The sequence below is a fragment of the Salvelinus alpinus genome, chromosome 4 (genome assembly GCF_045679555.1).
Source record: "Salvelinus alpinus chromosome 4, SLU_Salpinus.1, whole genome shotgun sequence".
NCBI classification, from domain to species: domain Eukaryota; kingdom Metazoa; phylum Chordata; class Actinopteri; order Salmoniformes; family Salmonidae; genus Salvelinus; species Salvelinus alpinus.
Window position 1 is genome coordinate 93,793,213 of NC_092089.1, and position 12,634 is coordinate 93,805,846.

At 46.1% G+C, this 12,634-nt stretch overlaps 1 protein-coding gene across 4 annotated transcripts in view; it reads right to left on the reverse strand.

Moving 5' to 3' along the window:
• The window catches only part of n4bp3 (NEDD4 binding protein 3), a 104,833-nt gene that overhangs the window by 13,967 nt on the left and 78,232 nt on the right, over nucleotides 1–12,634 (reverse strand). The window lies entirely within an intron of this gene.

Sequence of the window (12,634 nt, forward strand, 5' to 3'; positions counted from 1 at the left end):
AGGTTTAGAGAGACAGACAGGGAGAGAGGTATAGAGAGACAGACAGGTAGAGAGGTTTAGAGAGACAGACAGGTAGAGAGGTATAGAGAGACAGACAGGTAGAGAGGTTTAGAGAGACAGACAGGGAGAGAGGAATGGAGAGACAGACAGGTAGAGATGTATAGAGAGACAGACAGGAAGAGAGGCATAGAGAGACAGACAGGGAGAGAGGCATAGAGAGACAGATAGGGAGAGAGGTATAGAGAGACAGACGGGTAGAGAGGCATAGAGAGACAGACAGGTAGAGAGGTATAGAGAGACAGACAGGAAGAGAGGCATAGAGAGACAGACAGGGAGAGAGGTATAGAGAGACAGACAGATAGAGAGGTTTAGAGAGACAGACAGGGAGAGAGGTATAGAGAGACAGACAGGTAGAGATGTATAGAGAGACAGACAGGTAGAGAGGTTTAGAGAGACAGACAGGAAGAGAGGTATAGAGAGACAGACAGGTAGAGGCATAGAGAGACAGACAGGAAGAGAGGCATAGAGAGACAGACAGGGAGAGAGGTATAGAGAGACAGACAGATAGAGAGGTTTAGAGAGACAGACAGGGAGAGAGGTATAGAGAGACAGACAGGTAGAGATGTATAGAGAGACAGACAGGTAGAGAGGTTTAGAGAGACAGACAGGTAGAGAGGTATAGAGAGACAGACGGGTAGAGAGGCATAGAGAGACAGACAGGTAGAGAGGTATAGAGAGACAGACAGGAAGAGAGGCATAGAGAGACAGACAGGGAGAGAGGTATAGAGAGACAGACAGATAGAGAGGTTTAGAGAGACAGACAGGGAGAGAGATATAGAGAGACAGACAGGTAGAGATGTATAGAGAGACAGACAGGTAGAGAGGTTTAGAGAGACATACAGGTAGAGAGGTATAGAGAGACAGACAGGTAGAGAGGTTTAGAGAGACAGACAGGGAGAGAGGTATGGAGAGACAGACAGGTAGAGATGTATAGAGAGACAGACAGGAAGAGAGGCATAGAGAGACAGACAGGTAGAGAGGTATAGAGAGACAGACAGGAAGAGGCATAGAGAGACAGACAGGAAGAGAGGCATAGAGAGACAGACAGGGAGAGAGGCATAGAGAGACAGACAGGTAGCGAGGTAAAGAGAGACAGACAGGTAGAGAGGTATAGAGAGACAGACAGGGAGAGAGGCATAGAGAGACAGATAGGGAGAGAGGTATAGAGAGACAGATGGGTAGGGAGAGAGGTATAGAGAGACAGATGGGTAGAGAGGCATAGAGAGACAGACAGGTAGAGAGGTATAGAGAGAAAGACAGGAAGAGAGGCATAGAGAGACAGACAGGGAGAGAGGTATAGAGAGACAGACAGATAGAGAGGTTTAGAGAGACAGACAGGGAGAGAGGTATAGAGAGACAGACAGGTAGAGATGTATAGAGAGACAGACAGGTAGAGAGGTTTAGAGAGACAGACAGGTAGAGAGGTATAGAGAGACAGACAGGTAGAGGCATAGAGAGACAGACAGGAAGAGAGGCATAGAGAGACAGACAGGGAGAGAGGTATAGAGAGACAGACAGATAGAGAGGTTTAGAGAGACAGACAGGGAGAGAGGTATAGAGAGACAGACAGGTAGAGAGGTATAGAGAGACAGACAGATAGAGAGGTTTAGAGAGACAGACAGGTAGAGAGGTATAGAGAGACAGACGGGTAGAGAGGCATAGAGAGACAGACAGGTAGAGAGGTATAGAGAGACAGACAGGAAGAGAGGCATAGCGAGACAGACAGGGAGAGAGGTATAGAGAGACAGACAGATAGAGAGGTTTAGAGAGACAGACAGGGAGAGAGATATAGAGAGACAGACAGGTAGAGATGTATAGAGAGACAGACAGGTAGAGAGGTTTAGAGAGACATACAGGTAGAGAGGTATAGAGAGACAGACAGGTAGAGAGGTTTAGAGAGACAGACAGGGAGAGAGGTATAGAGAGACAGACAGGGAGAGAGGCATAGAGAGACAGATAGGGAGAGAGGTATAGAGAGACAGACGGGTAGAGAGGCATAGAGAGACAGACAGGTAGAGAGGTATAGAGAGACAGACAGGAAGAGAGGCATAGAGAGACAGACAGGGAGAGAGGTATAGAGAGACAGACAGATAGAGAGGTTTAGAGAGACAGACAGGGAGAGAGGTATAGAAAGACAGACAGGTAGAGATGTATAGAGAGACAGACAGGTAGAGAGGTTTAGAGAGACAGACAGGTAGAGAGGTATAGAGAGACAGACAGGTAGAGAGGTTTAGAGAGACAGACAGGGAGAGAGGTATGGAGAGACAGACAGGTAGAGCTGTATAGAGAGACAGACAGGTAGAGAGGTATAGAGCGACAGACAGGTAGAGAGGTATAGAGAGACAGACAGGTAGATATGTATAGAGAGACAGACAGGTAGAGATGTATAGAGAGACAGACAGGTAGAGATGTATAGAGAGACAGACAGGTAGAGATGTATAGAGAGACAGACAGGGAGAGAGGTATGGAGAGACAGACAGGTAGAGAGGTATAGAGAGACAGACAGGTAGAGAGGTATAGAGAGACAGACAGGTAGAGAGGTATAGAGAGACAGACAGGTAGAGAGGTTTAGAGAGACAGACAGGTAGAGATGTATAGAGAGACAGACAGGGAGAGAGGTATGGAGAGACAGACAGGTAGAGAGGTATAGAGAGACAGACAGGGAGAGAGGCATAGAGAGACAGATAGGGAGATAGGTATAGAGAGACAGACAGGTAGAGAGGTATAGAGAGACAGACAGGTAGAGAGGTATAGAGAGACAGACAGGTAGAGAGGTATAGAGAGACAGACAGGTAGAGAGGTATAGAGTGACAGACAGGTAGAGAGGTATAGAGAGACAGACAGGTAGAGAGGTATAGAGAGACAGACAGGTAGAGAGGTATAGAGAGACAGACAGGTAGAGAGGTTTAGAGAGACAGACAGGTAGAGAGGGGAGATGGCATGCTGGAGGTATGTTGTTTCTCAGGCATGATGTTATTCGTACAGCCTGGAAGTGATTCACCTTACTACACTGCTCAGTCTTTACAAAGAGCTGGAGGGAATGTGTGTGATTTACACCAGCAACAGACTGAAGGGAGAGGCGTTGGCATCTTATTGAAACATGGTCTTATAAATAACTAACGCAGGACATTTAAAAACATCCCCTCCAGCCTAGCCAGGTAACACCTGGTAGCATGTCATTATGTCTCCTACACACACACACACACCACACACACACCGCACACACCGCACACACAGTCACCACTGGAACGTCATTCATCTAGTGCTGCCAGTGACTGATCTGTCAGAGAGACATGTTGGCTTCAGAGTATTAAAGGACGTCCTCTGTCAGAGAGACATGTTGGCTTCAGAGTATTAAAGGACGTCCGCTGTCAGAGAGACATGTTGGCTTCAGAGTATTAAAGGACGTCCTCTGTCAGAGAGACATGTTGGCTTCAGAGTATCAAAGGACGTCCGCTGTCAGAGAGACATGTTGGCTTCAGAGTATTAAAGGACGTCCTCTGTCAGAGAGACATGTTGGCTTCAGAGTATTAAAGGACGTTCGCTGTCAGAGAGACATGTTGGCTTCAGAGTATTAAAGGACGTTCTCTGCCAGAGAGACATGTTGGCTTCAGAGTATTAAAGGACGTTCTCTGTCAGAGAGACATGTTGGCTTCAGAGTATTAAAGGACGTTCGCTGTCAGAGAGACATGTTGGCTTCAGAGTATTAAAGGACGTCCTCTGTCAGAGAGACATGTTGGCTTCAGAGTATTAAAGGACGTCCTCTGTCAGAGAGACATGTTGGCTTCAGAGTATTAAAGGACGTTCGCTGTCAGAGAGACATGTTGGCTTCAGAGTATTAAAGGATGTTTGCTGTCAGAGAGACATGTTGGCTTCAGAGTATTAAAGGATGTTTGCTGTCAGAGAGACATGTTGGCTTCAGAGTATTAAAGGATGTTTGCTGTCAGAGAGACATGTTGGCTTCAGAGTATTAAAGGACGTCCGCTGTCAGAGAGACATGTTGGCTTCAGAGTATTAAAGGACGTCCTCTGTCAGAGAGACATGTTGGCTTCAGAGTATTAAAGGACGTCCTCTGTCAGAGAGACATGTTGGCTTCAGAGTATTAAAGGACGTCCTGTGTCTGGATGTCCTTTGAATTAACATTTTTAAGACAAGTCTAATGATAAAATGTGTTATTGTTGCTAAAATAATGGATAAAAAAGATAACTGCAGATGTACGTGTTCATTCCTATACAGTATGTTGTCCCAGGGATATCATCCCTATATGTTGTCCCAGGGATATCATCCCTATATGTTGTCCCAGGGATATCATCCCTATATGTCATCCCAGGGATATCACCCCTATATGTTGTCCCAGGGATATCATCCCTATATGTTGTCCCAGGGATATCATCCCTATATGTTGTCCCAGGGATATCATCCCTATATGTCGTCCCAGGGATATCACTCCTATATGTTGTCCCAGGGATATCACCCCTATATGTTGTCCCAGGGATATCACCCCTATATGTCGTCCCAGGGATATCATCCCTATATGTCGTCCCAGGGATATCACTCCTATATGTCGTCCCAGGGATATCATCCCTATATGTTGTCCCAGGGATATCATCCCTATATGTTGTCCCAGGGATATCATCCCTATATGTTGTCCCAGGGATATCATCCCTATATGTTGTCCCAGGGATATCATCCCTATATGTTGTCCCAGGGATATCATCCCTATATGTTGTCCCAGGGATATCATCCCTATATGTTGTCCCAGGGATATCATCCCTATATGTTGTCCCAGGGATATCATCCCTATATGTCGTCCCAGGGATATCATTCCTATATGTCGTCTCAGGGATATCATCCCTATATGTCGTCCCAGGGATATCATCCCTATATGTCGTCCCAGGGATATCATCCCTATATGTCGTCCCAGGGATATCATCCCTATATGTCGTCTCAGGGATATCACCCCTATATGTTGTCCCAGGGATATCATCCCTATATGTTGTCCCAGGGATATCATCCCTATATGTTGTCCCAGGGATATCATCCCTATATGTTGTCCCAGGGATATCATCCCTATATGTTGTCCCAGGGATATCATCCCTATATGTTGTCCCAGGGATATCATCCCTATATGTTGTCCCAGGGATATCATCCCTATATGTCGTCCCAGGGATATCACCCCTATATGTCGTCTCAGGGATATCACCCCTATATGTCGTCCCAGGGATATCATCCCTATATGTCGTCCCAGGGATATCATCCCTATATGTCATCCCAGGGATATCATCCCTATATGTCATCCCAGGGATATCATCCCTATATGTCATCCCAGGGATATCATCCCTATATGTCGTCCCAGGGATATCATCCCTATATGTCGTCCCAGGGATATCACCCCTATATGTCGTCCCAGGGATATCATCCCTATATGTCGTCCCATGGATATCATCCCTATATGTTGTCCCAGGGATATCATCCCTATATGTTGTCCCAGGGATATAATCCCTATATGTTGTCCCAGGGATATCACCCCTATATGTTGTCCCAGGGATATCACCCCTATATGTTGTCCCAGGGATATCACCCCTATATGTTGTCCCAGGAATATCACTCCTTTATGTTGTCCCAGGGATATCATCCCTATATGTTGTCCCAGGGATATCACCCCTATATGTTGTCCCAGGGATATCACCCCTATATGTTGTCCCAGGGATATCATCCCTATATGTTGTCCCAGGGATATCACTCCTATATGTTGTCCCAGGGATATCATCCCTATATGTTGTCCCAGGGATATCATCCCTATATGTTGTCCCAGGGATATCATCCCTATATGTTGTCCCAGGGATATCATCCCTATATGTTGTCCCAGGGATATCATCCCTATATGTTGTCCCAGGGATATCACCCCTATATGTTGTCCCAGGGATATCATCCCTATATGTTGTCCCAGGGATATCATCCCTATTTGTTGTCCCAGGGATATCACTCCTATATGTTGTCCCAGGGATATCACTCCTATATGTTGTCCCAGGGATATCATCCCTATATGTTGTCCCAGGGATATCATCCCTATGTGTTGTCCCAGGGATATCACTCCTATATGTTGTCCCAGGGATATCACTCCTATATGTTGTCCCAGGGATATCATCCCTATATGTTGTCCCAGGGATATCATCCCTATATGTTGTCCCAGGGATATCATCCCTATATGTTGTCCCAGGGATATCACCCCTATATGTTGTCCCAGGGATATCACCCCTATATGTTGTCCCAGGGATATCACCCCTATATGTTGTCTCAGGGATATCACCCCTATATGTTGTCCCAGGGATATCACTCCTATATGTTGTACCAGGGATATCATCCCTATATGTTGTCCCAGGGATATCACCCCTATATGTTGTCTCAGGGATATCACCCCTATATGTTGTCCCAGGGATATCACCCCTATATGTTGTCCCAGGGATATCACCCCTATATGTTGTCCCAGGGATATCATCCCTATATGTTGCCCCAGGGATATCACCCCTATATGTTTTCCCAGGGATATCATCCCTATATGTCGTCTCAGGGATGTCATCCCTATATGTTGTCCCAGGGATATCACCCCTATATGTTGTCCCGGGGATGTCACCCCTATATGTTGTCCCAGGGAGATCACCCCTATATGTTGTCCCAGGGATATCATCCCTATATATTGTCCTAGGGATATCACTCCTATATGTTGTCCCAGGGATATCACTCCTATATGTTGTCCCAGGGATATCACTCCTATATGTTGTCCCAGGGATATCATCCCTATATGTTGTCCCAGGGATATCACTCCTATATGTTGTCCCAGGGATATCATCCCTATATGTTGTCCCAGGGATATCATCCCTATATGTTGTCCCAGGGATATCACCCCTATATGTTGTCTCAGGGATATCGTCCCTATATGTTGTCTCAGGGATATCATCCCTATATGTTGTCTCAGGGATATCATCCCTATATGTTGTCCCAGGGATATCACCCCTATATGTTGTCCCAGGGATATCACCCCTATATGTTGTCCCAGGGATATCACCCCTATATGTTGACCCAGGGATATCACCCCTATATGTTGACCCAGGGATATCACCCCTATATGTTGTCCCAGGGATATCACCCCTATATGTCGTCTCAGGGATGTCATCCCTATATGTCGTCCCAGGGATATCACCCCTATATGTTGTCCCAGGGATGTCACCCCTATATGTTGTCCCAGGGATATTACCCCTATATGTTGTCCCAGGGATATCACTCCTATATGTTGTCCCAGGGATATCACTCCTATATGTTGTCCCAGGGATATCACTCCTATATGTTGTCCCAGGGATATCACTCCTATATGTTGTCCCAGGGATATCATCCCTATATGTTGTCCCAGGGATATCATCCCTATATGTTGTCCCAGGGATATCACCCCTATATGTCGTCTCAGGGATGTCATCCCTATATGTCGTCCCAGGGATATCACCCCTATATGTTGTCCCAGGGATATCATCCCTATATGTTGTCCCAGGGATATCATCCCTATATGTCATCCCAGGGATATCACCCCTATATGTTGTCCCAGGGATATCATCCCTATATGTTGTCCCAGGGATATCATCCCTATATGTTGTCCCAGGGATATCATCCCTATATGTCGTCCCAGGGATATCACTCCTATATGTTGTCCCAGGGATATCACCCCTATATGTTGTCCCAGGGATATCACCCCTATATGTCGTCCCAGGGATATCATCCCTATATGTCGTCCCAGGGATATCACTCCTATATGTCGTCCCAGGGATATCATCCCTATATGTTGTCCCAGGGATATCATCCCTATATGTTGTCCCAGGGATATCATCCCTATATGTTGTCCCAGGGATATCATCCCTATATGTTGTCCCAGGGATATCATCCCTATATGTTGTCCCAGGGATATCATCCCTATATGTTGTCCCAGGGATATCATCCCTATATGTTGTCCCAGGGATATCATCCCTATATGTTGTCCCAGGGATATCATCCCTATATGTCGTCCCAGGGATATCATTCCTATATGTCGTCTCAGGGATATCATCCCTATATGTCGTCCCAGGGATATCATCCCTATATGTCGTCCCAGGGATATCATCCCTATATGTCGTCCCAGGGATATCATCCCTATATGTCGTCTCAGGGATATCACCCCTATATGTCGTCCCAGGGATATCATCCCTATATGTTGTCCCAGGGATATCATCCCTATATGTTGTCCCAGGGATATCATCCCTATATGTTGTCCCAGGGATATCATCCCTATATGTTGTCCCAGGGATATCATCCCTATATGTTGTCCCAGGGATATCATCCCTATATGTTGTCCCAGGGATATCATCCCTATATGTCGTCCCAGGGATATCACCCCTATATGTCGTCTCAGGGATATCACCCCTATATGTCGTCGCAGGGATATCATCCCTATATGTTGTCCCAGGGATATCACCCCTATATGTTGTCCCAGGGATATCATCCCTATATGTCGTCCCAGGGATATCATCCCTATATGTCATCCCAGGGATATCATCCCTATATGTCGTCCCAGGGATATCATCCCTATATGTCGTCCCAGGGATATCACCCCTATATGTCGTCCCAGGGATATCATCCCTATATGTCGTCCCATGGATATCATCCCTATATGTTGTCCCAGGGATATCATCCCTATATGTTGTCCCAGGGATATAATCCCTATATGTTGTCCCAGGGATATCACCCCTATATGTTGTCCCAGGGATATCACCCCTATATGTTGTCCCAGGGATATCACCCCTATATGTTGTCCCAGGAATATCACTCCTTTATGTTGTCCCAGGGATATCATCCCTATATGTTGTCCCAGGGATATCACCCCTATATGTTGTCCCAGGGATATCACCCCTATATGTTGTCCCAGGGATATCATCCCTATATGTTGTCCCAGGGATATCACTCCTATATGTTGTCCCAGGGATATCATCCCTATATGTTGTCCCAGGGATATCATCCCTATATGTTGTCCCAGGGATATCATCCCTATATGTTGTCCCAGGGATATCATCCCTATATGTTGTCCCAGGGATATCATCCCTATATGTTGTCCCAGGGATATCACCCCTATATGTTGTCCCAGGGATATCATCCCTATATGTTGTCCCAGGGATATCATCCCTATTTGTTGTCCCAGGGATATCACTCCTATATGTTGTCCCAGGGATATCACTCCTATATGTTGTCCCAGGGATATCATCCCTATATGTTGTCCCAGGGATATCATCCCTATGTGTTGTCCCAGGGATATCACTCCTATATGTTGTCCCAGGGATATCACTCCTATATGTTGTCCCAGGGATATCATCCCTATATGTTGTCCCAGGGATATCATCCCTATATGTTGTCCCAGGGATATCATCCCTATATGTTGTCCCAGGGATATCACCCCTATATGTTGTCCCAGGGATATCACCCCTATATGTTGTCCCAGGGATATCACCCCTATATGTTGTCTCAGGGATATCACCCCTATATGTTGTCCCAGGGATATCACTCCTATATGTTGTACCAGGGATATCATCCCTATATGTTGTCCCAGGGATATCACCCCTATATGTTGTCTCAGGGATATCACCCCTATATGTTGTCCCAGGGATATCACCCCTATATGTTGTCCCAGGGATATCACCCCTATATGTTGTCCCAGGGATATCATCCCTATATGTTGCCCCAGGGATATCACCCCTATATGTTTTCCCAGGGATATCATCCCTATATGTCGTCTCAGGGATGTCATCCCTATATGTTGTCCCAGGGATATCACCCCTATATGTTGTCCCGGGGATGTCACCCCTATATGTTGTCCCGGGGAGATCACCCCTATATGTTGTCCCAGGGATATCATCCCTATATATTGTCCTAGGGATATCACTCCTATATGTTGTCCCAGGGATATCACTCCTATATGTTGTCCCAGGGATATCACTCCTATATGTTGTCCCAGGGATATCACTCCCTATATGTTGTCCCAGGGATATCACTCCTATATGTTGTCCCAGGGATATCATCCCTATATGTTGTCCCAGGGATATCATCCCTATATGTTGTCCCAGGGATATCACCCCTATATGTTGTCTCAGGGATATCGTCCCTATATGTTGTCTCAGGGATATCATCCCTATATGTTGTCTCAGGGATATCATCCCTATATGTTGTCCCAGGGATATCACCCCTATATGTTGTCCCAGGGATATCACCCCTATATGTTGTCCCAGGGATATCACCCCTATATGTTGACCCAGGGATATCACCCCTATATGTTGACCCAGGGATATCACCCCTATATGTTGTCCCAGGGATATCACCCCTATATGTCGTCTCAGGGATGTCATCCCTATATGTCGTCCCAGGGATATCACCCCTATATGTTGTCCCAGGGATGTCACCCCTATATGTTGTCCCAGGGATATTACTCCTATATGTTGTCCCAGGGATATCACTCCTATATGTTGTCCCAGGGATATCACTCCTATATGTTGTCCCAGGGATATCACTCCTATATGTTGTCCCAGGGATATCACTCCTATATGTTGTCCCAGGGATATCATCCCTATATGTTGTCCCAGGGATATCATCCCTATATGTTGTCCCAGGGATATCACCCCTATATGTTGTCTCAGGGATATCATCCCTATATGTTGTCTCAGGGATATCATCCCTATATTTGTCCCAGGGATATCATCCCTATATGTTGTCCCAGGGATATCACCCCTATATGTTGTCCCAGGGATATCACCCCTATATGTTGTCCCAGGGATATCACCCCTATATGTTGTCCCAGGGATATCACCCCTATATGTTGACCCAGGGATATCACCCCTATATGTTGTCCCAGGGATATCACCCCTATATGTTGTCCCAGGGATATCACCCCTATATGTTGTCCCAGGGATATCACCCCTATATGTTGTCCCAGGGATATCACTCCTATATGTTGTCCCAGGGATATCACCCCTATATGTTGTCCCAGGGATATCACCCCTATATGTTGTCCCAGGGATATCACCCCTATATGTTGTCCCAGGGATATCATCCCTATATGTTGTCCCAGGGATATCATCCCTATATGTTGTCCCAGGGATATCACCCCTATATGTTGTCTCAGGGATATCACCCCTATATGTTGTCCCAGGGATATCACCCCTATATGTTGTCCCAGGGATATCATCCCTATATGTTGTCCCAGGGATATCATCCCTATATGTTGTCCCAGGGATATCACCCCTATATGTTTTCCCAGGGATATCATCCCTATATGTCGTCTCAGGGATGTCATCCCTATATGTCGTCCCAGGGATGTCATCCCTATATGTCGTCCCAGGGATATCACCCCTATATGTTGTCCCAGGGATGTCACCCCTATATGTTGTCCCAGGGATATTACCCCTATATGTTGTCCCAGGGATATCATCCCTATATATTGTCCCAGGGATATCATCCCTATATGTTGTCCCAGGGATATTACTCCTATATGTTGTCCCAGGGATATCACTCCTATATGTTGTCCCAGGGATATCACTCCTATATGTTGTCCCAGGGATATCACTCCTATATGTTGTCCCAGAGATATCACTCCTATATGTTGTCCCAGGGATATCATCCCTATATGTTGTCCCAGGGATATCATCCCTATATGTTGTCCCAGGGATATCACCCCTATATGTTGTCTCAGGGATATCATCCCTATATGTTGTCTCAGGGATATCATCCCTATATTTGTCCCAGGGATATCATCCCTATATGTTGTCCCAGGGATATCACCCCTATATGTTGTCCCAGGGATATCACCCCTATATGTTGTCCCAGGGATATCACCCCTATATGTTGTCCCAGGGATATCACCCCTATATGTTGTCCCAGGGATATCACCCCTATATGTTGTCCCAGGGATATCACCCCTATATGTTGTCCCAGGGATTTCACCCCTATATGTTGTCCCAGGGATATCATCCCTATATGTTGTCCCAGGGATATCACCCCTATATGTTGTCCCAGGGATATCACCCCTATATGTTGTCCCAGGGATATCATCCCTATATGTTGTCCCAGGGATATCACCCCTATATGTTGTCCCAGGGATATCACCCCTATATGTTGTCCCAGGGATATCACCCCTATATGTTGTCCCAGGGATATCATCCCTATATGTTGTCTCAGGGATATCATCCCTATATGTTGTCCCAGGGATATCACCCCTATATGTTGTCCCAGGGATATCACCCCTATATGTTGTCCCAGGGATATCATCCCTATATGTTGTCCCAGGGATATCATCCCTATATGTTGTCCCAGGGATATCACTCCTATATGTTGTCCCAGGGATATCACTCCTATATGTTGTCCCAGGGATATCATCCCTATATGTTGTCCCAGGGATATCATCCCTATATGTTGTCCCAGGGATATCACCCCTATATGTTGTCTCAGGGATATCATCCCTATATGTTGTCTCAGGGATATCATCCCTATATTTGTCCCAGGGATATCATCC